Genomic DNA, 6,000 nt, shown 5'->3' on the forward strand with positions numbered 1-6,000 from the left:
CAAAGCAGCTTACATTGGTCTCCCCTCCTCTATTTTATCTTCAAAACAAGCCTATGAGGTAGGTAGCAGAGAGTGTGTAACTGGCTCTAGGTCACCCTGCTTCCATGGCAGAGCAGGGATTCCAGCCCGAGACTCCCAGGTCCCAGTGCTGTGCTCTAATCAACACACCAGACAGCCTCCGAGATTCTTTCAAAGCTCAGTTTGACATTTTGCATGAAGGTCTAGAGAAAGGTGCAGCAAGCTTTCTGGACAAAAATTCCAGAAGGAGAAGAAGCAGCTTTTTGCCACTGCAACTGTAAATAGAGGTTTGTGTGCCACCTTAAAGGTGAGCAAGTTTTTATTCCAACATAAACTTCTCTGGATTAAAGTTTGTGAAAACTTACATTAACAGAAAACCGTTTTATTTTTGGTATTTGTGCATGTGTGTGTTCGCATGTGTGGGCACATGGGCCTGAAAGTCATGGCTGGCTTCTGGTGACCCCTGGTGGGGCTTAGATGTTTCAGAGAGGTAGCTTGCTTGCCTGCTTCTGTGACCTGGCCCTGGTATTCCTTAGAGGTTTCCCATTCATGTACTTGCTGGAGCCGGCCTTGCTTAGTTTCCAAGAAGACAAAATTGGGCCTGCCTGGGCTATCCAGGTCAGGGCCAACACAAAAACTTTTTAGGTGCTTCATAACCTCTGTTCATCTGGCACACCTAGCAAGTGAAATGATTTGGAGCCTGGGAGGCTAAATTTCTCAGATCAATCAGGTAGTTTCACCTTATTACAGCAGTTTGAAACAGGCGCATTTTAAAAGCTGTGGACAAAATGCTACAGCCCTAGACCCTTGCCCTAGACAAACTGGAATATTTGCTTCTTGAACAGCTTACAGCTGAATCCTATTAAGCAGCCAGTATTGCATAAAAGGACACCTTCCTAATATAACTTTGCCTTAGGTTCAGTCCCAAAACTTTTACAAGGAAGAAAAGGCTTCCACCAAGCTCTTTGCACTGTATCCTAAGGACCGTTAGAGCAGTAACAGGTTGTAACTAGGGGATTTAAAGGAACCATTCTAGACAGTTACCTGTTTGTGATGTGCACTCATCAGCCACTAGATGGCACCATGCAGGGAGGCTTTGCTTTCTGAGCAAGGAAATGTTTCACTACATCATGAGTTCCAGACCAGCTTGCTGTTTTTTGTTTTGTTTTGTTTTTTGCTGATGTATTTTATACATGCATCAGTAGCAGCAGAAAAGAGCATGTGTCCAGTAACACCTTAGAGACTAACAAAAGTTGGGGCAGGGTATGAGCTTTCATGAGACACAGTGCCTCATGAAAGCTCATATCCTGCCACGAATTTTGTTAGTCTTTTAAGGCGCTAATGGACTTCTTGCTCTTTTCCACTGCTACAGACAGACTAACATGGATGCCATCTTGATGTACTAGTAGGTAATCAATATAAGTACATTACTGTTCCTCAGTGAAACCAAACTGTTTTAAAATGCAAAAGTAAATGACGATCAGGCTGTAGTTTAAACGTGCTGTAATGGCTACTGCAGTCTCAAGGGAGGCCTGCAACATGTAAGAAGCCAAGACAGGGATTCTTTAAAGAGCAAGAATTCACCTGCTCCTGACCTGTTGGTCAGCATACTACCAGAATATGGCCTCCTCCATTCCTAGCAATAGCTCATTCATATTTCACAATATGATGAAGAATTCTTCCTCCACTCACGTGAAGGAGAATTAGGGGAATAGCCTTCCATGCCAGAAAGCAATGCTGGGGCAGGGGGGGGTGGTGGAAATCCCCTAATCATAGCAAAAAATAACTTGCTTACTCCTCAAATATATCCTAAATATGTTGCTATTGGCCTTTAGTCCCCCACCATTCCAATCTGTGCTTTTATATTTATTCCGAGGAATTTAATCTGAAGTAACTTCTAAACCACTTATGGAAGAAGCTAATAATGCCCATGTCTACAGGTGGCCATGATGCTCACCAATGTATCTTAGAAAAAGAAGATACTGGATTTATATCCCACCCTTCACTCTGAATCTCAGAGTGGCTAACGATCTCCTTTATCTTCCTCCCCCACAACAAACACCCTGTGAGGTAGGTAGAGCTGAGAGAGCTCTCACAGAAGATGCCCTTTTCAAGGACGACTCTTGTGAGAGCTATGCCTGACCCAAGGCTACTCCATCAGCTGCAAGCAGAGGAGTCGGGGATCAAACCCAGTTCTCCCAGGTAAAAGTTCCCACACTTAACCACTGCACCAAATTGGAGCCTCTTCCCTCCTCTCCAAAGTAACAAGCCAATCCGAAACTTCTTCTACCCCTTAAGCAGAGTAGCCTCAAGCAGGGAAAAGAGTTACCTCAAAAGAGCCCAGGTGGGACCACCTTTGGGACTTTAGGCAGCACACATTTGATAACAGCTGCCTCCACTGTAGGAGGATGCTTGGCTTTGAACCTCCCAGCATTCTGTGACTGGCCCACTCCAGGACAGCCATTTTGTGGTGGTGCCCATTAAATGTTTTCAAAATTCCAGAAGCTCACCAGAGTTGGGAACCCCTCACATACAGGGTGAAACCCACCTCGTGAAAACCAGAAATAGCAGCAGCAAAGACAGGAAGGAGGCAGGCTCGGAAAAGACTACAGAAAAACAGAAGAGATGAAGCGGAAATTGCAGTACTGGTTACATCTTACTAAACTATCTTACCAAAGTAATTACATCATTTTCCTTTCTGGCTTCCTTTCCCCACCCACCCATTCTCCACTGCTTTTTTTAAAAAAAACCTCATTCTTTATTACTTTTATTTTTGCTTGCTAACATAACTCTGGGTTTGTTTCCACTGAGTGCTTACCGATATCTCCCTCTGCAACCCACAACAATCTCTCTGCTACAGCCCTAATTCAAGTTGTAGGACTCTGCCTCTCTCTCAAGCACTAAGAGGAGCCACCAACACCCTGCCTGCCCTTTGGATTTCACAGCCTTTCCCCATCTGCGTCAAACAAGAAAATACAAACACAGTTGGGGGATTTTATTATATATTCCAGTTCATCTCCACAATCCAATATTTGTACTCATGCTCAAGTATTAAATAGGAAGCTGCTTAGCGTACTGTTTGTAATTAAAGGCAATAGGATATAGTGGTTAGAGCAGGTATCAGGAGGCCCAGAATCCCCCATTCATTGTGAAACATCATAGTTTGACCTGGTCAAATCCCACAATCAAGCCTAACTGACGGGGTCATTCTGAGAAGAGTTCAGAACCATGTATGTCACCCTGCATGCCTTGCAGGTAGGATATGTGTAAGTGCATGTAAAGCGCCATAATGTCACAACTTACTTATGGCAACCCCATGGGGTTTTCAAGCTAAGACAGCAAAAGAGGTAGTTTGCCAGTGCTTTGTTCTAGAGCAGGGGTGTCAAACATGTGGCCCGGGGGGCAGGGCCCAAAGGGTTCTTATCAGGTCCATGAGCAAGTCTGCTTCCCTTCTCCCTCTCTCTTGCTTCATTCTGTGTGACAGTTTGCTTTCCCAGGATTTCTCAATTGCACAGAAGCTACAAAGCAAAGCCTCTATTTTTCCCATTGGCTGAGGCTCCTCTCTTGGAGATGAAGTGGAGGGGAGGGAGAACTTGCTTTGATACAGATGACCACAATATTGCAAGAGTGCTAATCTTTTAAGCATGTTTTAAGTTTTAAAAGATCTTTATAAAGGACACAGACAAACACAATTAAAGTTTATATCTCTGCTACATGGACCGGTCCAACAAGGTCTCGTTTATGTCAGATTTGGCCCTCATTACAAATGAGTTTTACACCCCTGAGAAGAAAAGAAGAGGAGGTTGGATTTATACCCCACCCTTCACCACCCAAAGGAGTCTCAGAGCAGCGTACAATCTGCTTTTCCTTCCCCTCCACACAACAGACACCCTGTGAGGTAGGTGAAGCTGAGAGAGCTCTGACACAAACTGCTCGAGAGGAACAGCTCTGCGAGAACTTATGGCTGACTCAAGGTCACATCAGCAGGTGCATGTGGAGAAAGGAATCAAACCTGGTTCTCCCAGATAAGAGTCCACACACTTAACCACAACACCTAACTGGCTTTCTACACGGCAAGCCTGTACTTCCTTGGTGAGCCTCATCCAAATACTAACAAGTATTAGTATCTGCTTAGCTTTCAAGATCTGATGAGACTGAATGAGACCAGGACCATTCATGTCAGGGCAAAAATGTAAGAAAAGGAAGCAAAAGCCTTCAATGGCCATCTCTGACTTCTAACCTCTCACGGACAGGCAAACCAGGACATTTGCCCGGCAGTAGCAAAGTAACCAAGTACTTACTCGAGTGAGGCAACATGTGAAAAGCTTGTACTTCCTGGCCTTCATTTCTTATACTGCCTGACCAAAATGTAATTATTTATTTCTTTTAAAAGTGCCGTCTTAGACACAGGAAGGGAAAAGGCAGATTTAAAGCCCCAGGAGAACGCCTTCCACTAAACAAAGAAAATGGGGCCAACCGAGCAGTAAAGTTCCAGCACAGTGATTTTATGACAACCCAGCCAGCTGAAGAACTTGTTTCCAGAAGTTAGCATTTCACTGTAAGGTATTTACATCACAACACACAGTGCTTGCAATGACCCTGAAGATACCGAAGCTCTGCCTAGTGCCAGGTTTTGGGATCCTGGCCTATTCTCACCAACACAAGCCATCCTGTGACAAAACAGAGGCCACAACCGAGGTACAATTTCTGACAGGAACTCTCCCACACTCCCTAGCCACCCTCTTCCCTTTTTCTTTTTTAGTACATAAAGCTTCTTCTGGGGGAGGGAGGCAGAATCTTTCCAAGCAGCCCCAAACCAAACCAAACCCCACAACTGTTTAATATCTCTTAACAGCGCGATAATCCTAGACACGGCTAACTCCGGTCGGAGCCCACTGACGTCAATGTGTTTAGACTGGAGGACTTGTGTGCACAGCGAGCGGCGCTCAGCTGACCAGCAGCCCGATCCTGCGGTTGCCTACTCGTAAGTAAGCTCCCACTATGTTCAACAGCGCTTACTCCCGGGTAAGCGGCAGGTTTAGGTCGCAAGCGGAGTGGGCTGGGGCCGGGAGGGCAGAGCATTAAACCGCCTTGAAGTTTTCAGAAGGCTGACAAGCGGATTCGCATTCCCGAAGCGCGTCGCCTCTTTCATTCCGCTATGCCCAGAAAAGCCTGGCACGCCCCGGGGGCGCTTCCACTTAAGCGGGCTCGGGAAAGCGGGGGTGGGGATAAACACACAGCCCCAGGGACGACTTTGCACACTCTCTTCTGCACCCAACTTGCAAAGCGAGGCGGTCACGCGTCTCCGGCAGGGTTTTTCGCTTTCCAGAGCCAGCGAAAGGCGCGTAACGGGAACAGAGCAATTGCAAAGCGGCCCCGGGATGATCGGCCGGGGGAGGGGAGGCGAAGACGAGCTCAGTAATTCCCGCCCCCCCCCCCCCCCCCCAAATAAGCAGACTTTAATTTAGGGGCGACCGAAGCAAGAGAAAAGAAGGAGAGGCGAAGAAAAGCGCACATTGGACGAGCCTCGATCGCTCCGGCAAAACTCAAGTGGGCAACCCAGATTCCTTTCTTGTTTGAAACCCGGGGCGGGGGGGGGGGGAAGCATACCAACCTAGCCTTCTACTTTTGCCTTGCGCCTTCCCGAAGCCATTCAGAGCTTGCCAATCGGCCCGAGCCCCTCGCTCCAAAGCCCCCTCCCCGCTCCAGATGTGGAGGGCTTAAGCCAGCGCGGCTCAGCTGCCGACGTTGTCAGCAGCGCTTAACCCTTTCGGCCCGGAGGGGAGGGGAGGGAGGGAGAGGGCCCGCCCCACCCAGCGGCGGCCCCTCCTCTTCCCCGAGTTGGGGTCAACCCAGGAAAGAGGGCGGGGAAAAGGAAGAGACCCCCCACCCCGGCGCAGGGAGGGGGGAAAGAGGAAGCGGGACTCGCGGGGAGGGACGCTGGAGCGGGGAGAGGCTATTTATAGAGCCCGCCTGCAGCTC

General features: G+C 47.9%; 1 protein-coding gene across 2 annotated transcripts in view; it reads right to left on the reverse strand.

Moving 5' to 3' along the window:
* WIPF1 (WAS/WASL interacting protein family member 1) overlaps nt 1-5,771 on the reverse strand; it is an 87,973-nt gene extending 82,202 nt beyond the window's left edge. For both annotated transcript variants that reach the window (XM_060257241.1, XM_060257240.1), the window contains exon 1: nt 5,633-5,771. The gene's annotated coding sequence lies outside the window, so the exon portion shown is untranslated. The remainder of the gene's footprint in view (nt 1-5,632) is intronic.
* Between the last annotated feature and the right edge of the window lie 229 nt (nt 5,772-6,000).

This window comes from Heteronotia binoei, chromosome 16 (assembly GCF_032191835.1).
Source record: "Heteronotia binoei isolate CCM8104 ecotype False Entrance Well chromosome 16, APGP_CSIRO_Hbin_v1, whole genome shotgun sequence".
Classification (NCBI taxonomy): Eukaryota; Metazoa; Chordata; class Lepidosauria; order Squamata; family Gekkonidae; genus Heteronotia; species Heteronotia binoei.